Raw genomic sequence first — 22860 nt, 5'->3', positions numbered from 1 at the left:
CGCGCTAATATGCACAAAAAATGTATTTATGATAATTATATGGACTGTCTGAAACAATGCATTCCAACATCCTGTAACATAAATAAGAAAGGTGGAGCCAGCCGGCACGCAACTGTTTATTTGCCAGCGATCCTGCTCAGCCCCCTATACCTTTTCTAGGCTGCCTCAGCCTGGCGGTATTGAACCTGTTGCTGCATTAGCCGAGTTGTATTTTGCTGGATCGGGGAAGGAGGGTTGTCTGCTGTCTGGTAGGAGGGCTTTGTCTGTGTGCGCCTTTCTCTCCCTCGCTGGCTCTCTCCCTCCCTGTCTCTCGCACTCTCGCTCGCTCTCGCTCGCTCTCTCTCGCTCCCTCTCCCTTTCCCGTCTCTGTGGTTTGTAAGGTAGGTTGCAGTGTGTGTATATACACAACATCAAGAGCAGGAAAATGGACTCATTAGGGAGGCAGGCAGTCATTACCACTCACACTGTACTTCCAGGGAGACAGCGACTATGAGGAGACAAACTGAGGACTGGGGAACAAGGTAGGCCAGTCAACTTTTATAAAAAATGAAAGAATAAAGCCTCTGCTCTCCCTCAACCACCAGCACTTCTTTATTCTCTACCCCCCCCCCCCCCCGCCCCCCCCCCCCACCCCCCCTCGATTTTTAATTTAGAGATGTAAGTTTGCCAGACCTATTTGCTAGCTTAAAATTCGGAACATCTATAGAAGGCCTTACCCTCTACAAATGTTTCCCCCCCTTTTACTTATTTAAGGGTGTGCCCCCTTATGATTCACTTTAATTACTTTTTTTTTTTAATCACGAAGGAAACAAATACGTTTGTTTTCCAACACTAGTTCCAAGTAAATCAATATCTTTCACTCTTCTAAAACAGCCCTCTCCGTATGTTTGTGGGTCTCTCTGCTTTTTCTTTTCTGTTTATGCAGTTCCATCTGTCCGTCCATATATCATGTTCTCCTTATTTACTGCTAAATGGGGTTTTATTAGTATTTGCCAATGACTTTTAACTGTAATGCCGGTGACCAGGGCTAACGGTGACTTTCGTTCTTTGTTTTCTATATATATGCATACTGTAAGTTTAAAGTCCGTGCTTGGCATACAGTAAATAAAAGCAAAATAAGAGAAAGCAGGTTCCACTCCTTCTGACAGGATTTTTATTTGGAGATTTTGCTGTTTGTCTGTTTTGGTGTGGGGGCGGAGGGGGTTAATTTTGGTTATCGTACATGTACTTTTTCCTCCTGGATATTTTTAACGTCTATTTTTCATTATTAGTATTTTTCCAGTTTCCTTTACTAGGAAGAAAGGAGACGTATATTCCAACTTTTATGTTGCTGATCTAATGTAACATTATGGAGGCATCACTGGGTTAATAAGAATTCAAACTTTCTAAGAGGGAGTTTGTATCCTTGGCTGCCCCCCACCCTCCCACTTTATGCATGGTTATGCTTGTGTTTCCGTGTGTACTGCCGGGGAAGGGAGGGGGGAAGGGAATAGATATTTTTTACAGTGGTGGCAAATTATGAAATCTGTCGAGCCATTTTGTCCAGAAATAGTAACTATTTATTTACCAATTTTCATTCCACAAATATGCTGCTTATTTGTAATTTCAAACATTGAAGCTTTTCTCTGAATTAATCTTTTTTTTTCTTTTTTTTTTCTTCTTTTTTTCTGGGGAGGGATTTGTGATGCATTTCATAGCCCATTTAGCATTGTCGAGTTTTTGGAGCTCAGATTTATCATGGGTTCTAAAGACTCCTTAAATTGATCCATTTGAAATGGTCTTTTTTTCTGAGCTTCTGTCATTTCTGTTGGAGAGTAAAACTGCTACTCTGCTGGTAACAAAAAAAAAAAAAAAAGAAAAGAGATAGTGGAAGTGAGTTACATAAAATGTTCTGGAGAATCCTAAGTAATTATATAAAATGGACGCTGATCAGTGGAGATCTCTCAACAATAACAATCACCTTTTTTAATAGAAAATTATTTATTTAATAGCAAGAGGCGGACTTCTTAAAAACATGCATTAGGCCTTCCTCTTAGCACAAAGAAGTCCATAATGCAATATTCCCAACCCACCTGGGACTGCCTAGGAGATTCTCCAAAACCTTCAAATCCTTTGAAATGTTTCTTAAAAATCCATTATTTTACAGCCAGAGAGAACTTTTGCTGCCAACAGGTTTTTATGCTGTTGTTTGGGGCTTTTTTTTTAGCTGTCCTTTAACTTACGACTCCCCAGTTTCAACAGAAGTGCCTCCTCCCTGAACAAACTAATTTAATTGAAATCCAGAGCAGCAGATCTGTTCACTGGCACTTCAACTACAGAAAGTACTTGCTCCATTTTATTAGCAGCTTTATTTCCAGAACCTGAGCAAAACTTTTCAAGGTTTTATATATCAGTGTGCCAAGAATTGGTGGCTCATAGCTTAGCTGCCGAATGACATTCATTGCTTCCTATTTTTTTTCTCCTCCTTTTTAGTCAAGCTTCTAACTTAATACTTTTTGATAGACTTTAAATGTTTTTATTGCGTCAAATGACCTCTTAACTGTAGCAAGGTGTTTCCTCCCCTCCTAAAGTTTGAATCTCAAGCTTTGAAACTCAGATTTGGGCTTAGAGGGGATGCTGAATTTAAGCCAAAAATGTAGGGTCTAAAAGGTGGAGTTGCTGATGCCTTTGGATGGTGGTCAGCCCAGAGTGATGCAGCTGGAGTGTTAGCAGCCGTCTCCCTCATGGGATGGATGGGTTTTCAGGCACCTGTCATTTTTTCCTGAACCAGTGCAGGTGTACATTCCTCAGCAGTCCGTATTTTTTGTAGGAAGGCACATGGACCTGTCCTCAGGCTTCTTTACGTGTACATTTAGCAGAAGCCCAGCCTCATTTTAACATTTTTGAAAAACTTTAAAAATGACTACAAGGTACCTCCTGATTTTATGAAAACCCCAGACAAGAAGAACTCAAGCAGGGAAGGAGAGTCGGAGTAGGAAAAACATTTTTTCATTACCCAGTAAGATTATTTTTTTTTTAATCTTAAAAACTTTTTCGCCTAGGAGAATTTGATTTTCTTTGAACCCTAAGTATATTCTAGAAAAAAAAAAAATCTTAGCCCCTTTCAATAGCACAAAGTCCGCTTGCAATCTGAACACGGCAGCAAAGGGTAAAGTATGCCTAAGTAAACTTAAATCCAGCATATGATGCTGTAGCTGGAACCCTGGGAACGTCAAGCCTGTTGGCCTGGGGGGGTAGGACTGAGTTTGGCAGGGCGGTGTGTGCGGGGCGGCGTGGGGTGCTCTGGGTTCCCATGCCCGCAGCCTGGGCAGCTGTGCGGAGCAGAGCTCGCGGTGTTGATTGGGTCACAGTGCGCTTTATTTTAGCGTTGGAGCAGACAGTTATCTAACACACCCACATGAGGAAGTGCTCTGGAGCAGTTATTTCATGCTTTGCCATGCCCTGTAGCTAGAGTAATTTTGGGCTGAATGGCGTGCGTATATGCCTCTCTCACTCCTGTGAGACGAAAAGCAATGCTGTTGGGCTTTTTTGTGTGTGTGTGTTTTTGTGTTGTGTCTTTTTTTTTTCTTTTTTAACAGGACTAAAAATGAGATATAAGACAGGCAAATCCAAATACCAAACAAATATCAAGTCAAATTAATTTTAATAGTAGAGGATTTTGCTTTTCTCTTAAAGGGGGAAAAAATATCAATGTTGTTTATTTTGATAAAGACAGTTGTAGCAATTTCCTGAGTTGGATATATCATTATTATAAATATTACTCACAGTTTTCCTATTTTCACATTTTCTTCATAGGCCCAGCTTATTCATAAGGGAAAACAGCTGCAGAAAATTAAAAAAAAAGTAATATTATTTATATAAAACTTTGATGTAAATAGGGAACAGTGTCCCCTGCTAGAGAATTCTGTGGGATGGCTTACAAATCCCATACAAGAGAGATTACAGTCTTAGATAAATTGTTATTTAAATCATTTCAAGAAAACCCTGTTCGTTTTTGCAGACCATATGAGATTTTAAGCAGAATGATTTGAATAGGAGTTCTGTTTAGAGATTGATGGCATGCTGTGGACTTAGCAATTTCAGTTGGTTTTGCTCCTGTCTCTTTTTATAGGACTTTTTTACACTCTGATCCGTATGGTGAAGAGCTTCTACCGAAAGAGTTAATGTTAATGGAAAACTAAACACTGAAATATAACTTCAGTATGTTTAGATTTTTTTTAAGCAAAACTTTTAGAAAATACAAATCCTTTATAAATGTTTTTAATTTTTTTTTAATCAAACGATGCACTGGAAATAGTTGTTTTTAAAGAATAACTTGTCCCCTCTGTAGGGTCTGCGGTTCAAACTGTGCTGCAAAAGGAAAATTATGGCAAATCAAAGTGAAACGGACTTCACTGATTTTGTTAAGTTTGGCCCAAGAAAATTCAGAAAATAAACTATAAACTGTGAAAAATAAATCGAATTTTTAGTAATCTATCTATGCCAATAATCCAGGTTTCTCTTGGTAAAGAGTAGCGTTTAACCATGCACCAAATTTTGAGTTATATTTGTAATATCTGTACAGCTTTAACCTGAACAGGTTTTCACTGATTTACCGAACTTTCAGTGAGGAGTCAATAAAGGCAAAGGCTTTTGTCCAGGATGGTTTTTGCTTTGACGGTGTTACCTATATTCCTGGTTATTATTTATCTTAAAAGTTAATATTTAGTTCTAACAGCACTGATCCAATTCTCCTCTAATAGAAAACTGGCATTTCAGAGTGATTACTGCCTACGTCTTCCATGTTTTCATGCATTTTTATACCTAACCCTTTGGTGCCATCGTGCACTACGACGGCATTTTGACTGTCTGGTGCTGGCAGGAGCTCTGTTTGTGGATGGGTCTTGTAAAATGGTCACCGGAAGCATGGGGACATGCGCCACATCCTTCTTCCATAGCTGCTGGTGCAGCCAGGGCCGCTGATGCTGCGGGCCAGGTTACTACGCGTAGCAGAGGTTTGCAAGAAGAAAAAAGTTCAGCTTTTATCATGTACAGTGAGGACTCTATATCTTGAAGTAGTTAAAATATAGGAGTGGGAAACTGGGCTAGTGGGATAGAGCTGTCCTTGGAGGAAAAAATACTGTTGCTCCGACAGCTGGGGTTTGGCATTGGTGAAATGAGTGTGGAGGGTCCCAGCCTGTTTCCGATGGGGCAGATGTTCACCTCGCAGAAAAACGAACCGCTGACCGAGCTGGCACTAGGTGGCACTATGAGAAGAAAGGCCATGGACTATGCGAGCACAAAGGCTGAAATCCTTTCATGCCAAGAAGTGGTCTCTTCCCATCAGCGACAACCTGCCCCACCAGCCCTGTGAAGGGCAGATTTGTAGCCTGTGCTGTACTTGTTATCAGGTGCTGTTCGTCAACATCTTTTATGAAAGACAGGTATTCTAATAGAAATCAGTCCTTCCTAATTCAGACACTGTCAGTGTCTTTAGGACTTTATTCTTCAATGCCTCGTGTCATATGCCTTTCCTGTGCTTTTCTGTGGACGCAGACCCCGAGGTAACATTTAATGTCCAGTTTGCACAAATGTAAACGACAGTACAAATGGTGAACCAAAACCCATATCGTCTTCCTGAACGTTTAATCTAGTATCAAATCAGTGGCTTTACAAGTCTGTATTAAAACGAGTTGGTAACTACAGCGAAGAGAGAAGGAAACCTGAATGGGCAGTGCATCTGACCCTCTGCAGAGCACCTATGGGAAATCCTTTACAGGATGGAAGTGGTGCCATTCTGTAAGTTACACCTGTAGATGACCTCTTAATGTTACGGTTCCACAGTAAATTTGTCTTGGAATTGTGGTAGAGCTAAAAATGCAGGCAAGTATAGTGTACCATTTGATTCAGAGGTAAATACAGCATGGAAATTGCTCATGGTTTGGGTTTTTTTCCCGACTAAAAGACAAGCTTTCTAATATCTTGCTTCTAAAATCATCAATAGTTGGAAGTGTGATCAGTCCCTTGAGGATACAAAAGTAGGACCGGGAAAGTTGCCTTATGGACTTCAGAGTTGTCCTTTCAGCCGACTGTAAGTTAATTATTGATTTCTCTTTCCTCCCTAGAGATCCATATGCCTTTCTTTCTGGCTAGAAAGTTAGTGGTCACAGTGCAGGAATTTGAGAGCGATCGTCGTGTGGCAACACAAGATTTCATGGGCAGGATGTCAGGAACGGGTAAGATGGAGGTTGATATGGGGAGAGAGGAAAGAAAGACAACTCGGTAAAAGCTTATGTCCGCTGTCATTTTATGCGGGGTGGACATGGAGCCTGTTATTCTCCATGGCTTTGGCTCCAAAACTCCTAGCAATTTGATAGCTAAGTGAGTCACAGACATTAGTGACAGAGAGGAATGCTGAGAATAAAAACAAAACAACAAAAAACCCAACCAAAAAATCTCATTGTTTAGGCACGAACACAAGAAATCCATGTTTAATTGCTAATGTGCTCCCTCTGCTGGTTCTTTGAAACTAACAAATGCTGTTCCCAGGAGACTGGGCCACACCCTCTGGGACACTGCCTTACAAAAATTGTGTCTAAATGAATGGCTTTGAGCTCTCTCGCAACGAGCAATATTAACAGGGAAAGAAGTCTTCTGACAAAATATGTTAAAGCCTTATATACCAGGCATGATTGCTGAAAAAGGTCATGAAACGTCCAGTCCTGTAATTCAGCCTTTTTTGCTTTGTTTCCAGTCTTACCTATATTTGATAGGCACTTCCTTTTCTATCATTTCTCAAAGTTCGTATTTTCCATTTTGCTGCTGCTGCTCCTTCTAGGATTTTTCCCATCTGAAGGAGTTTTAAGAAATGTTCTCATTGGTGCTTTTACTTTCAATTTTAGTGCATGTAGTATCTGAAGAAGCCCCAGTGTAGCTTAGGCTTTGGCAGCTTCCGAATCTTTCTGTCACTGTCAGTTAAATCTGCTTGTCAGCTTTATACTGTTGTGCCCACTTCATCCTGTCCTTTGGCTTGAATACCGGCTGTTTTTTCAGGATACTCTTGAACATCCTTCCTCGTTGTGATGAATCTGTATTTCTTTTCCAAACATAGACTGAACTGTTTAATATGTTCCCTACACAGCAAATTTCCCCAGCAGATAAGTTTTTAAAATCCAGCATTTTGTACTTTCATGCTATGAGAAATTTCTAAGTCCTGGGTAAGACTGAGTATTGGAGGAAAAAAAAAACCTGAAGAAGGCTTTATTAATTCCTGTAGAATATTTGGAATGTGTGGAAAATTTCTGACATGGTAATTACATAATGAAAGATTGTCCTGTATTTCCCCTTATTTTCCACCTACGTGGACTGTCATGATAAAGAGCCTCGTCTCGCAGCCGTTGACACGTTGGTGAGAATCAGCTGTGCAGAGCTGTTGCAGGACTGGGCTCAAGTTTTCCACGTAGAGTAGTGAAAAGTTTCCTTTCTGCAAGTCTCATGCTTCCCATCTAGGTGACTGCTTATTAAATCTTTATCCGGTAGGGACAATAAACCAAAGAGCCTGGTGGGTAGCTAATTGGCTGGAGTGACTCAAGCCACATATAAATCTCATTTGTACTCAGTACATTGACTCTCTTTGGCCTTGTCGCTCTCGCTAGTATTTGTTCATTTTGAGATGGCTTGAACATAATGCAAAGAAAATAATCGCTGGTTCTTCTTTCCCAAAGTGTCTCGGAGGATGCTTGTAGTATGATTCTCCATTATTTCGCTTTCATAGGCCGTGCAGTTTAGGAATCCATCCTCCTGAAACATAGTGCGGAGCACTGGCCCTCACGTGGGCAGTCATGGTGAAGGCATCAGGAAACCAGTACGGCACTGAGACCACATCACCCTCCTGTCACCAGGTCCCTGAATGTGAGGAATTGTAGCAGGGGTTGCTATCTCTATGGTAGCTTGCCCTCCTGCTGTACCTGCTTTGGGGATAAATAGAGAATTCAGCGCCTGGGGCTACCAATCTGGCACCTTTTGCTAGTGCTAGACTTACACAAGAGATTAGAAGCGACATGAGTTGCCGGCGAAGGCCCAGCCTGTCCTGGCTCATGGGCAGACTGTTTGAAGTCCAAGCTGTGTTTTGTAATTTCCAGCATTTAATAAAAATACCGCTTTTATTTTCCTCTCCAAGCCATGGCCAAGCTTTGAAAGCTCAAAACTTGCTCCAATTGGATAGAAAAAGTGTGTTTTTAAGATAGTGACATTTCCTAAATGAGCTTGTCTTTCTGAGCTATAGCAACTTCAAATCATTTATCCACTACGGCAGTCAGGCTCAGCCTGAAACATTTCACTGCTGTGAAAGCAGCTGCTCCTGAATGAGGTTAAAAGCCAGTTGTGCTTTGCTGTACTTTTTGCCGGACAAGAGAAAACTCAGTATTTTTCCCTAGTGCTGGGCATTTCTGTATTCTGGAATTAGCTTTCTTTTTCTGCTAATCTCTGAGTCCCTTTTTATAGGAGACTGGATCCCATTCAAAGCCTTTCTTAATACTTTTTGAGACAACTTTTTCTTTTTTTTTTTTTTTTTTTTTTTTCTTAATGGGTGCAGAGATCTTAAATATTTTTGTCGGCACAAAGCTGTGGTACCATAGGTACGGGTGAGGATAACCCACTGATTAGGGAAGCAGGATTTGTTGTTTGTTTCAGGTTTTCTATGTAACTTTCAACAAGTCATTTCATTTCTCAGTGTCTCAGTTACTTGTCTTCGAGACAGGCATAATGATGTTTATCAGCTTCTGAGGGCAGTGGGGAGACCATTAGTTATAGCTGTGTTATCTACCTTTATTATTCTTGTAAGAATCTTTCCCTCTCAAATTTGTGCCTTTTTATTACCCTAAAAGTGCATTGCAATCTCTCTCTTTACTCTAATGGGTTTGCTTTAGCCTCCCAGTGAAGTTTTTTGAATACTTGTGGTCTTTTGCTGGCATGTCAGAATAGCACTGACACCTGAGGTCTTGAATTTGGGTGGGGGGTTTTTTTTGGAGGAAGTTTTCGCCTCATGGAGATTAAGAGCTAGTGTTTACTTAAGTAGTTTAGATGGCAGTAACTGTTTGTCCCTGTTCCACTGTATTATGTTGGATCTCAGGTGAATTTTGCATATGTTCTGAGCTACATTATTTTCACTGCAGTCAGCCCTAGGCTGTCTGGACCAAACTGCTATTAATAACTGAACTAGCTCAGTTAAAGCTGGCTCTGTGGTGGGGTGAGAGCCCTCTTGTCTAGATCACATCCATATCCAGCCCCATGAGAATTTAATCTGTTACTGAAATTAATTTAATTTTTGTTCCACATCTTTTTCAGGTGAAAAAAGTGGAAAACGAAAAGGAAGTGAGCTAAAATGAACTTTTATAGAGTTTCCTGATTAGGACTGGTTGTGCAGGAGCACAGTTTAGTTGTCTGTAAGCTGTTTCAAAGAGTTGTTAAAATATGGTTGAGTAATGTTACTGTGGAACATTGGCTGCAATGTGGCAGAAGGACACAAATGGAGCATTTAGGAGGGAGGTTTGGGAAGAATGTGAGCAGCTAGAAGAAATAAAAGCTGAGACACAGGCAGGGGGCAGAGCTGCTCAAAGAAATGAGGACAAAAAGTCTGAACTTCATGCAAAAAGAGGGGCTAACTTGGTCCCACTGGCAAGAGGGGGAGAAAAATTTAGCAGCAGGATTCTGTATGAGTAGGGCCAAGAGTGGGGTGGGACAAGGCCACAGCCCTTTCCTTTTCCCTCACGAGCAGTGAGCTGGAATAATCATCATACAATAATCATCTTCAGAGGACTGTACTCTTGGGATAAGAAGTTCCACGTGGAATTTCTGAATGTCTGTGTCTCTGTTGTCCCAAAGCCTAAAGTACATCATCTCTGCTAAAATGTTTATGGGTCATATTTTGCCCTAGGTTACATTTGTATAAAAGTGAACCAATTCCCTGAAATTTAAAAGAATCAATATTGAACCAAGAGCTCAATTTAGCTTTGTATTTCTAGCGTACTGGCTGCAGCTGGCATGCGTCTGACGCAGTAAAGATGATGCATGGTGCTCCACAAGTGATTTGTGACAAGGAGACAATTTTCTTCAGGACACTGCTGCTGAATTTGACCTCATTTTTGCTGTTAGATACTGTCTCTCTTATGGCAGCATACATAGGTGTATTAATAAGATTCTTACCAGATATCTCCTTGAAATCTCAGCTTATGGAGTTGATGAAAAGGCTTGCCTTTAGGAGGTGTTGGTGATTATTCTCATAATGCCCAAGCAAAGCCTACAAAGAATTTAACATCCAAAAAGATGTCTTTGTTGTTGTTGTTGCTTATCTGCAAAGGTTTAATCCTGAGACCTTGTGTGATTTTTTTTGTTTTGTTTTGTTTTTCTTTGTTCTCATTACCCAAAAAAGAGAAGTGCCAGTTCTGTCTGTCTTTCCTAGGCTTTTTTAGATAAAGGAGTGACACACTTACTTCAAAACAGAGAGCAGTTATCAGCTGAGTTCAGCCGGAGAAGGGAATGCTCACAAAGGGTTCCAGGACAGTTTAGCCAGAGATAGCTGCTGATATGAATAAATAGCACTTTGCATTTCTGAAGAAACTTATTCAAATATCTTAACTACTTTCGTTAAATGCTATAATTTAGTTTTGCTTAACTCCAGTAGCTGAATCAACATTATAATTTCCATTTTTTAATCAGGAACAATCGAGGCACAGAGAGAAAAAGGAAGTGGTGCCTTTCTTTCTTCCTTCCTCAGTGTATTGTACATGCAGATGGGACTTGGAAAACTAAAGACCATGTTCCATGAACAAAGGAAGCTCAGATGATTCTTGGCTGTATTAAAGACCATTAGGCTTTTTGTACACCATTGTGGTACTGTAACACATATGCAACTTCTTTGCCATTGAAATCTTATTTCTACTTTCAGAATGAGATAAAAAGAGCCTACAGTAACTGAAAATTGAGGCCAAACTCATTTAACATACCAACATGTCAACAAAGTCTTATTTTTGGTGTTTTGTTTGCTTATTATTTATAATTACTCTCTTAACGCAGTTAATGCAACTTCAAAGACTTGTAAGCAACAAATGTTTTGGTTTTTTTTTTCCCCAACTGGCTTTCCCACAGCTGGATATGTCCAAATGAACTGCAACGTTAGCTTTGTCCAAGACACAGAAGGTCAAAAACTGGACCAGTCTGTCACCTCTTTTTGTACAATAATAATCAGAGGGAAATATTGTACCTGGCTCAAATCTTGTGTTGCTTGCTCCACAAAATAGGCATCAAAAGAATACTGAAGCTCGCTATCACAAGTAAAGACAAAAGTACCTTCAGTTACGTTGTTCTGGGCTTCTTGTATGTATAATTGCTTGTATGTGCAACTGCTGTTGACCTCTATGGGATCCGCAATGCGTAAAGGAGAAAATAGCCCCTAAGGGTTCTTTGGACACAAGCGTTTAAAGAGGATTGTTACTTCTCTGTTTAAACTGTCAGTGGCAACAAAGCACATGGAAGTAATTGTTGAAGCTTGCAGGTAGTGTATTTGCGCAGAACACAGATGTATTGCTGCTGAGGCATCGGTCAGAGAATGAACAGTAGGAGGAACTGAATTGTTTGTGCATTCAACCTGAAAACTGTACTATGAATAGCTGCATTTAACTTTTTATTACTTCAGAATGAGATTCAGATCTCAATTCTTGGAAACTTGCAAACAAGTTTTGGGATTATCCTGCTAGTATCTTTTCACTTCCCAAGAACCAGTTTTAATATCTGTTAATGCTTAGAAGACCAGATTGGAAGGACAGCAACAGAAAGTTTTATTAGCCAGCACAATTGATACTTTCTTCTTTAAGAACCAAATTCATCTAGTGTAGTATATTTACAAAAGAAAAGGCTGGAATGCACAATAAGGTTTTCCCTTTATCAGAGACATATGGACTCACCATTGCTGGATATATTTGTGAGACACTATAACAAAGAACACTCCTCAGGCCCGTCTCACATTTCAAGATTGAAGGGCAAACTGGATGAATGTCCCTTCTAGGAAATGGATGAACCAGTTTTTTCATATGCAATCTCCAATTTCAGTAATCCCTGAGAAGCTTATAAAAGCCAGGATGGAGTCAGTTAAACCTTGTCTTATTAACCTCCAAAAGGACACAAAGGGGTTTGGATCGCAAGGCTGGTCTGGATGCCAAGTGCCTCTCTTAAGTACTCTCATACTGCCTCATACAGTAAAATAAGGTTCATGAAGTGGATGAATACAGTAGGTGAAGACACCAGGTTTACTGGGAGAATTCCCACCTGAGAAAGGCAAGTCACACTGCTTTGTACAGGAAAGCCAATAAATGTCTTTTCCCCCCTTGACACTCCCTAAGCAGAGATTTTTCCCCTGTTCCCCTTTCACATATACATAATGACCTGTTCCATAGATTGAATGGTCTCTGAGATTTATTTGTCTCTGCTGATAAGCATTGGTCCTATGAGAGATCCTCAAGTCAGTTGTATTTGAGTTCTCTTACTTCTTAGGACACTTGTATCCATTTTACATGCTAAACTCAGACATAGCTAAACTCTACAGAGGTTCCCTATTACATAGTTGCCTCCACATGCTATTGTGATAATAAACTGGCAACTTTTTCTCTCATTAAGCATCTCCACCGTTATACATTTACTTAAATGAGCTCTGGTTTGTGTTTTTTTTTTTTTTTTTTTAATTTACTGAGGTGCAACTTTTGCTATATATAATTAGGACGCACGGTGTCTTCAGAACTCCAATTTGGAGTGCTTTATATTCTTAACCATTTAATTGAACTCACGTCTTTGTGGCTCTTCCTTTGCTTTTGGTGAGGATCACTGACGTGTTTAAGGGGAAACTCTTCATGGCCCTCCTGTTTTCCTGTTTTAAACATGCCTAGAGATCAGTGAGGTGGGAGCACAGCAGGGAGCTTGGAATCTGGATGTGTGACTGGCTGGGGATTTCTCTGAGCTTTCTGGGAAGTCTTGGTAAATGAGCTGAACTTCAGGCTGAACCGCTGTTAACCCAGCATTGGTGAGGCTCCTTGGCTTGTCAGAGAGAATCTTGCTTCCTCTCGGAGCACTTCTTCGGGGAAAGGCCAGGAAGGAAGTAATTCTGCATGATTCAAGAGACGTTTTAAAGGTCTATGCTCTATTTTTTTAGAAAATATGCAGGCAAGAGCCTTCTGCGTCATATGCGTAAACTGGGAAAGCCTCAAGTCTTTATTGTTCTTTACGTATTTTATAAAGCTTTTACTTTTCTGTGTCTTTACTCTCAACACCTGTATATTTAACCTTAACAAAAGAAGCATAGTAAGCTGAGCAAATGGACTGGTGTTCAATTTGCTTATTTACTTTCTGCCTGAGCAGGTCATGTACTCACTCCTTGTGGCAGAAGGGGCCATATGCCACAGTTCCTTTTCTGCAGTGTGACCAGATCTGTTGTGTGTGCACGGTTAAACTGGGCTGGGCAGAATTTGGTCAAGGTGCACCAAGCTTACGGCTTGTGTGCAGCCTTGTCCATGCCCAGGAGCTTCCTGGAATCACTGGACTTACTGTGAATGCACCATAACTAATTTGGATGTTTGAAGTACGCCCAACATGTCCCAAAGTTGCTTGACCGCATTCATGGTAGTTCTCTCAGCAGCTGCCCTGGGCATGTGTGGGAGTAGATCCTCCTGGATGAGCATCATCAGGAGAAAGTTATGAATGAGATAGATAAACAAAAGTCAAGCATCCTGAGTACAGTCCTCAAACACTGAATTTTTTTTTTTTTTTTTTTTTAAATTCAGGTACTGTTTATAATGACCTTAGATAGGGCATGTGTAAGAAGAGAAGATGTGAGAAATGTAAATAAGAGGACTTTTTGGGTCTGCTGTAGACCTTCTTATTGATCTGGGTACTTCAGTGTCACCTCTCTGCTCATCTGTACCCTATCAGTAAAATGGAGTGATGAGACTAGCTTCTGCATGCCTTGAAGCTTAATGAATGTTTTGTGAAATGCTCAGAAATCCTTAGGTGAAAAAGGATGGGAATAAAACAGCAATTATTGCCACATTTACCTTCTCTTGATCTGAGAGGAGCGAGCAGAAAATGCAGACACTTGTGTCACCATGAGAAATGAAGATGTGATCATTTCAAAAATTTTCCCTATAAGGTTGCCTTTCATGCCATCTGGAAATTTCTCCAGAAAACTGTCTTCTGAAGCTTTAATCCTTTCCCTCCTTACAGTGTTTTGCCTGATCCCATCATCAGTAGAAGAATACAGAAGGGAAACAAAGTGTAGTAGTGCTGAAAGGCAAATTTTGATGCTGCTCAATGTTGTATCCTACTGATGTCAGTGGAAGTTTTAATTCTAGTCGAGGGTTACACTTAGTTCTCTGAGTTGCAGAGGATGAGCAGAGGTGTGTATTTGGGCAGAGAGGAAAAAGACCGGCAAGTGTCCACCTGGGTTCTGCAAAGGACTGAAAGACTTGCAGTTAGGAGGCTAATCCCCCAGCAATGGAGAAACGTGGCTTTGGCATGATGAGGGGTGCTGAAGTATTGTTCATATCTTCACTCTTGGCAGAGAGAAGTGTTCATGGGGATGGGATTTAGAAGTAGGATAAAGGTGAATATAAATTGGATGGAAACGCAGGGCGAAAAAGAGGAAGGTGCAGTTCAACAGCAATAACTGTCTAGATGCCTGTGTTTGTTCCAGAGTTTGTGGTGGAGCTGAGTCTCACCAGCAGCAAGTGCTGCGTGTAGTACGCTCAGCGTGAATAAAATCCATAAATAGTTTTATAGAGAGTCAGGATTTTATTTTGCTTATGAAGTTGGACCTATTCTGACTGTTGACTCTGCCATTTCTTTCCTTACCTTATTGGTGGGATAAAGTTGATATTGCTTAGCCCAAATTCACATATATGAATACGCTTTCATCTCTTTCTCTGTTGCTTTGTTTATCTGTCTCTGTCTATCTCTCTGTGAGCCTGCTGCTTGTCTGCCTGCCAGTTTTTTCTTTGTCTCTATCACTTCATCATTGAACCCATCTGTGTAGAAAATAGGATATTTGGCTGTCTTTTTTTTTTATTATTATTTTTTATTTGTGTCATTTTGTTCCCTCAGACTTACGAGGATAAAACTCGCACTCCTGGGGGTGCCAGGCATTTCAGATCTTGCATTTAGGAGGAGCCGTGATGCTTTTTGCGTCTGTTTGTCTGTCCATCTGTCTGCTGGTCTATAATAAGCTGTGCAGCGAGACAGCAGCTTACTATCTGTGTGTGTGAAATTAGCTAATTGGTGTTAGCAGCAATATTTTCACATGTTTTATAAGCAAAGTGCAGCAAGGTATATAAATGTAGATATGATCCAGAGACACACACACATACACACACACGCGCGCGCGCACGCAAGCCTGTCGCTGCTCATGCATAGACGCTCAGAAGTAATTAATGTTAATAAGATTTTAATGTGCTTGTGAGATCATAATGAGGAGAAATGAATGCTCTGATTAGAAAAAGGTAACTGTGTGTGTGTTTTGGCTTAGAACAAGATTTCCCCTTTTTTTTTATAAATCACAATTTCAGAACTTGTTTGTGATTGCATCAGTCGGTTTTTATTTTCAAATTAGAGGTCTGTTTAGCCATTTGAATGATTAGCCAAATAAATGGGTAAAACCCTGATCATAAGAAATGGTGCAGGTTATTTATTTTCTTTTTCCTCTTAGAAAGCAATGCCACTATACGACAGGGCTGGGCAGCCTCATCCTTCTAGCATTACATTTTTTTAATGCTGTTTTTAAAGCCTCATCAGAAACTACGCTTGGAGACAGTGCTCATTTTTTACAAATAGAGATGTTTATCTATAGGTGTCTGCAATGCATAATCAACCACTGAAACTATTGTGCCAAGGCACATTCCTGTTCATCGGTAATGATGAATCCTCGGAGTCCAGATGATGATATGATACCTTGATAATATTTTGAAATAATTAGTTTAAGAAAGCAGAACAGTATGCATGTATTTCTTCTTTTAATCACTTGGTTTCCAAATAAGAGAGATGGGAAAGTGTTTCCAGGAAATATTTTACAAGCTAAAATGTTTTTTCACCCTGGATGCTGTGTAGTCACCAGACTCCAGGCTGGCTAAAATCCAGCTGGACACTAGGGGTCCTTCTATCCGGCAAATCAGTGAAAATATTGTCCAGAGGACTTTACTTTCATTTGCATACTCATTATTGTATTATTTTGAGTAATAAAATATATCAAAATATTAAAAAGTTCTTGTTTGATAGTGCTACACAAATCATTTTTTTATTGACATGGAGAGGCTAAATATTCTGTTTTAAAAAACATCTAGAATCAAAAATGCAAGTTGAAAAAGTCCATGTTCCAGTGCATCCCATGTTGCATACTACTCACTGCTTTATTTTGGTGGTGCCTGGCTTGAGTGGTCTTTTAAAGTGTTTGTTAGTTCTATGTTTGCATTCATGGAATATGGTTCATTTCCAGACAGTGCTGTGGTACCACAACAGTGGTTGTGATGAGAAATGGTAGAGCATGGTGATAAGATTGCAGTTCCCAGTTCCCAAATTGCGCTGAAGAAAAACCAGTGTGAGTAGATGCGGCTTTGACAAGATTTGAAATCTCTGAAGATGATGATGTGACAGTTCGTTTGTAATGAATGAATTTATTTTGGGGAAAGGAAACATCAGGCATTATGTATATTTGTTTATTCTTCTAAACACTCCTTTCAGCCAGCTTCTATACATTAGGGCCTCCAACTCTAGTTTATCATTCAGATAGCTCCATCAATAAACTTAATACAGGAACTTTAATTTTCTGGGATACCGTGTGAGTGCATGTGAAGCATCACTGAAATCTGAACATCCGTGCAGTAAGGCCAAAACAAAGTATTGCCCAACTGCTGTGAGCGTCTCAGTAAGTTTTAAAGACCCTGGATGGAAAAAGGATACCTCTACTTTTCTGAAGTGCTTGTAGTTTGAGAAGTGCTTTAAATTTTGACCTAACATGGTACACTGAGCTCTTGCCGTAAGGAAGCAAATCATTTGCTTTAAAAATCATTGATCCTTTCTATAGATAATTTTATTAACATCTTTTGAGAAATATCAGTCCCAGTTTAGGATCAGTATTGAATTCATGGAATAAGATTCATTTCCAGAAAGTGCTGAGGTACCACAACAGTGATTGCAATGAGAAACAGCAGAACATGGCAACATGACTGCCATTTCCAAATCACGATGAACAAAACCAGTGTCAGCAGATACAGCTTTGACATGTTTTGAAGTCTCTAAAGAAGCTGATGTGACAGTTCAGACCCCTCTGTGCCGTTAATATCCTTTTGCATTTTTTTCATTGCCTGTTTCTGCTTGTTCCTGTATGTTAACATGCCGGTCCCCAAGACTGGCTTCCACAGAGTTGAAGGGTGAGAGTAGGAAGAAGGTAATGGTAAACTCAAAAACCACTGAATTTTCACCTTGGAGCAGGAAGCAGTTAAGCAATGTGAAGACTTTTTCTGTACTTATTCTGTGTTCTAGATGGAAAATGTCAAAGAAAACATTCAGTTTGATGTTCTCAGCATCAGAGATGAAGTAGTCACGCTCCCTTCAGCCGTAGACTGAAAACTCCTTAAGGCTTGGGGAACTCAGGAAGAGCTGAGGCAAATTGGCTAAATGCATGAAGTCAGCGCGCAAAAATGAGTTGTGCTGAATCCTGGGGGGCCTACTTTAATTCAGGAGTAAATTAGTCTTAGGCCGATATAGCTTAACTGAATAAGGAGCTACAGGGAGCTTTGCTGTTGAATGAGAGCATCTACTCACAGCTTCAAGACAATTAAATGTGTGCATATTGATGGCAGACCTTTAGTTGATTTGCCTTAACTTTCTCAACATCCCCATGCAGACTTGGCTTAAGAGGTTGATAAACTGTCCCAAGCAATTAATTTTATACTGGGGATCCAGAACAAACCAAATTTCAATAGCTGCTTTGCTCTGAGGAAAATATCATATGCCAATTATTGCACTGTTCTTGGTAGAGTACTAGTTGCCCTGCCTCTCCTTGGATGCCACTGCTTTCCTGTGCAATTGTCGGAGGGTCCACAGATACTGAAGAATGCTTTCCGTTACAAGCAGTTGTACATACATAAGCTCCAATAATTGGGAATGAAACATGCCAAAGGTAGAGATACCGTGTATTTGCAGTGACTTCTAGAATTATTACAAGAAAAGCAAGTGTATTCACAAGTTCTGTTTCTGCTTGGCAACTACCTGCTTTACTTACATTTTGGCTACTCTGGTGTACGGTTAGTTCAAAGATGACAAAGAGGGGTTTGGCATGGTTTTTTTTGGTTGTGATGACAGAACAGAATGTGGTGGGACTATAGTTTTGACAAACTACCTTGGGAGAAACTCGTTTTGTCTTAGAGGCCTATGCACAGTGTGAAAATAGGAGCTCGTAATTGTATGTTGAGATTGTGCCCTGAAGAATGTTTTAGAGTATCTTTGCCAGCCTTTCTTTTATTACACTTGTTTAATTTGACTTTGTTCCTAAGTACACATATAAGATTAAACTGCTATTAATTCTTAAAGTTCATAATTGACAAACTGATTGTGAGTTAGTTGATAGAATGTCAACACTAACCAACATTGGATTTGCATAGTGAAAACCCTCTGCATAAGGATGGATTTTAAAAATATCTGTAGGTTCTCGCTCTACCAGGCCAGCAGAGAAACTAAGCGATCAACTTGAAAGCCTCATTGGAGATAGTCCCCTGGTAGCCTCAAAGAGGGGGTGTTTGTTCAAGTATGTTAACTGATACAAGTTTTTTTCATATGATCTGGAGACAAAAAACATACATCCTAAAACTGTCAAGACTTAAGCTTTAAAAGAACTGATTATCTCATCTTACTTGCCCAATTCCATATTTATGTTTCTAAATAAGTAGCTACTTTTTCCAAAGTGCTTAATGCCCAGAAGCTGCTGAATGCAAAGAACTTCTAGTAGCATATATGGATTTAGAAGAGCAAATTTAGATACTAGTTTTAAAAATGTTGGCCAGAAGGCTCTTAGGTCTAGATAAGCTTAGAAATTCCAGGTAACTGGCGAAACATTTATTCCAAAAATGTTGTTTTTAAAGTTGTATAATTACAGTGGATGGTATTTACGTGAAAGTAAAAGATACAGATATCTGTAGGAAAAAGGAACTGTTGAAGAAATCAAGTAAGTTCTTTACGTTGTTCAGTCATCTCTGCTTCTGAAAGTGTCAAAAACTTCTGAGGTAGGTAAGGAAAGCCTTCTTATGAGCAAGCACGGAAAAACCTAGCCATGGAGGAAGTTCCTACCTTACTCTGTCATGGGATAACTGGCCAAATCTTTGAACAATGCGGTTGTAGGATTTCTACTCAATTGGAGTCCTGTTTGACTTAGAAATGGATATTCATACTAGCCATATGAAAGTTTAAGGGGTTTTTTGTTTTTTGTTTAATAAGCTCTTGGGCCTCAGTGTTACTTTGCAGCAGATCTCATGCAATCTGCAGGTTGATTCACACATGAAAGGAAATGGCTTAATTTTTCTGAAGTTTTGTGTGTGGATATTGGGAAAGATGTTTGGGTATTTGAGGTTTCAAGTAATGTAGAAGCAGACAGCCCCGAGCAACTAGACTGAGTCAAAAACATGAATCACTATGGCATGAATTTCCTTCCTCGTATCTCAGTTTTGTTATCTGGTGGACATATGTGTCCTGTCATTAGCAGAATTCCAGTGGCTTCAGGGTTAGCTGCAGTCATCGCGGACTATACAAAATACGTGTATTTGGGTATACAATATATAAGTATACAATCTATGTGCTAACTGCTACGCTTATGCCTATGTTTGCAAGCAGGGCATTTGGAAAGAGTCTGAATGTATAGGTGTTTGAATAATGAGTTTGGGTAATGGCTCAGTTTCTTCAGAAAATGCTAAAACTTAATCTTGTTCGCATTCCCCAAACGGTTCTGCCACTGACATTAGTAGGAGTAGGTCTTTTTTACCTATGCCTGCATTAGTGATTCAAGAAAAATTGCAAACTACCTGTGTTTCCTGGAGCAAGGTATTATGTATGTATTGCCTCAATTTACCTACCTTTAATATAGGATTGGTATTTTATAACTCCCTGTAAAGCAGGTGGACTTTAATTGATGGAAGTGCCTTTGCATTCTTTTATGTGAAGGTCTTTCAGATCTGCTAGGCACAGTGATGTTTGGGACTCATTCATTCGGTTGATCTCTGCGTTACACTTTTCAGCCGTGCTGTTTGCGATTCACGTGTTGGCAAATGCAGCACAGAGGCACCTCCTCTGTGGGACTCCATATTCTAGATGCATCGGACCACCCTGCTGGCCAGCTGTGTCTTCTGTGTGTGATCCTGGGCATCACGTAGAGATCATGGTGCTTAGCAATATCTGCAGGGCTTTATGCCTCCAAGTGAAATCCTGAGCTCAAGGAGACGCGCCAGCAGGCATTGTATCTGGAGTGACAGCCCAGGTAACGCAAACTGCTGTGTGAAGTCTTATGCATTGAGCCAGCTGAGGTGCCTGTCTTCTAGGCAGGCAAAAGGTATGAAATCTGACTTGGGAAGTAATTTCTCTGCAGTCTTCTTTTGCGATACTTGCTACAGACTGGAGTAATCCATTGAGGTACTCAAGCCACTCAAATAGGTAGAAGCTCCCAGCCCTGCCTATGTGGAGATTCTTATCTGACCACATGATATAAACATCCTTCCTCGGATGATTGCCCCAGTCATCTGAACAGCTCTTAAGGCAAGTCGTGTGGCAGGTGATAACTTGTTTCTGTTGGTGTTGGTAACCCAGCCTCCTCCGCTCCCAGCAGCTGCTGCCGAAACACTGACCATGTCAGGATCTACACTTTCTCCTCAAGACTGGGGAGGAGGCCCAAGGCAACACGGGGCAGGGATCATGGGGAACAAGAGCAGGGAGTGGGACAGAGAGGTGAGAGGATGGAGCTGGACTCTGGTTTTGTGAAGGTGAGGAAAGCAGGGAGGGGATGAAGTAGGGACCGGTGCCATGGGGTGGGCCATGGCAGAAGGTGGTTTAAGTAGAATCTGCTTTAGAAGGATGGGAAAGTCAGGGTCTGATTTGGAGGGAAAGAAGAAAGTACAGATATGCCCCTACCTGTGCATGTCAGGGGTTCGTCACAGAGCTGGGAGATGTCGTTGTCAATGTTCTGCTATCATAAGAAACTTCTTTGCTTTTCGATAAGTTTGTAAACATTAAAAATAAATATAGTTGAGGCCCACTCCTCATTGGATTCCCTTCTCTCTTACTACAGTAGTCCAGCCTTGATAAACGTGTTTTTAAAAAAAATCATACTTAACTACTGTGTCCTGGGTGCAGTTGATTTCCAGCACTTCACCTTTGCTTCTTCTTTCAAGGTGTTTCCTACCTTTTATGCCTTTTTCTTTCCCTGATAGTGAACAGATGACAAAAAAATGTTAAATTTGCTGCTGCCACTTTGCTGTGACCTGTTGCTGCTATCAGACCAGTTGAAAGGCCTAGCAGGTACTGGCTTCTACTCTAAAGACTCTCTGTTAGTTTCTGGACTTAATGGATTTATTTATGAGCATCTGATACATACTGAAACCTAAAGGATTGACAGTCCTGGTGTAATGAGGCTATCTTGAAGGATCATGAGAGACACTATCACTTCTGGCCTACGTTACTTGTATAAACACATATTTTGCTGAAATCCTTTCTGGGATTAAATTTTCTCTTCCTAAGATATATGTACATTTTGCAGTGCTTCGTAACTGTCTCTCTTTCTTTTCTGGGATTTTCCTTTAATGCTTGTCAGTGATTTTAGCCATGCTAGGACCTTCAAAAGAGAAAAAGGCCTAAGGATCTCAGGTAGTCATCAGCCCTGACACAGTCAGCCCTGTCTGCAAGAGGATAGACTGTATTTTTTGTTATTCCTGACAAGTAATTCTCCAGACTGTTAAGTTATGAGTCACACTTCAAGTGATCTGTTCTAGTACCTCAATATTTTTGCCATTAAAAAGATTTTCCTTTTGCCTGACCTGATTCTTGCTTGCTACAGTTTACTTCCATTACTTTGGTAATTACTTCCATTCCCTTTGCAATAGCCTTTTATGTACTGAAAATCTGGGTAACGTAGTAATTTTTTGGCAGTTTTTCCACACTGTTTATGGTATTTGCTTTTATGATCATTCGTGCTTTTTTCTGGATATTCTTCAGCTGCTTCACATCTTCTTGAAAAGCATTGCCCATAATTTGACAGTTTACATCTTGAAAATTCCCCAAATTGAGCAGAGTGGAAAGATTATTTCTTGTGCCCTTGGGGCTGCATGTCTGTTTTTACAAACCCCAAAATGATGATTTACTCCTTGCTTCGCCAAGATATTGCCAATTTATATCAAGCTTATAATTCACGATAACGCTGGGTCCTTTTCTGAAAAACTGCTACCTGCTCAGTTATCCCCATCTTTTATTTGTGTCATTAAGTATTTCTGTCCAGGTACGTTACTTTACACATATTCCTGTTGAATCTCATCCAGTGTCTCTAGATGATTTCCTTTATTTGCCAAGGTAATTTTGAATTTTATTCAGTCATGCAGTGCCCTCCCAGGTTCATGTTGTCTGCAAGTTCAATAAACATGTTTTCTACTCCATCATCTAGGTTATTAATGAAAAAGTCAAATAGAACAAAACTCAGGCCAGAAACCCAGTGGATGTAGTCTTGTATTTTGATGCTTTGATAATTACTGTGTATCCAAATAGTTTTGCATGTGTGTGACACCATGACTACACTTGTTTTCTTCCTAGCTTGTTTATAAG

General features: G+C 40.2%; 1 protein-coding gene across 10 annotated transcripts in view; it reads left to right on the top strand.

The window, feature by feature from the left end:
* ZBTB20 (zinc finger and BTB domain containing 20) overlaps positions 1–22860 on the top strand; it is a 487426-nt gene that overhangs the window by 28065 nt on the left and 436501 nt on the right. For 5 of the 10 annotated variants that reach the window (XR_010073192.1, XM_063351303.1, XM_063351343.1 and 2 more), the window contains exon 1: positions 297–521. The exons of 1 other annotated variant lie outside the window; for it this stretch is intronic. The gene's annotated coding sequence lies outside the window, so the exon portion shown is untranslated. Of the gene's footprint in view, positions 1–197; positions 249–296; positions 522–6104; positions 6216–22860 lie in introns of those variants that run through there. 4 more of the 10 variants (XM_063351312.1, XM_063351292.1, XM_063351320.1 and 1 more) reach the window with 4 other exon arrangements.

This window comes from Chroicocephalus ridibundus, chromosome 1, assembly GCF_963924245.1.
Source record: "Chroicocephalus ridibundus chromosome 1, bChrRid1.1, whole genome shotgun sequence".
Lineage (NCBI taxonomy): Eukaryota > Metazoa > Chordata > Aves > Charadriiformes > Laridae > Chroicocephalus > Chroicocephalus ridibundus.
This window is presented reverse-complemented; position numbering and strand designations above follow the sequence as displayed.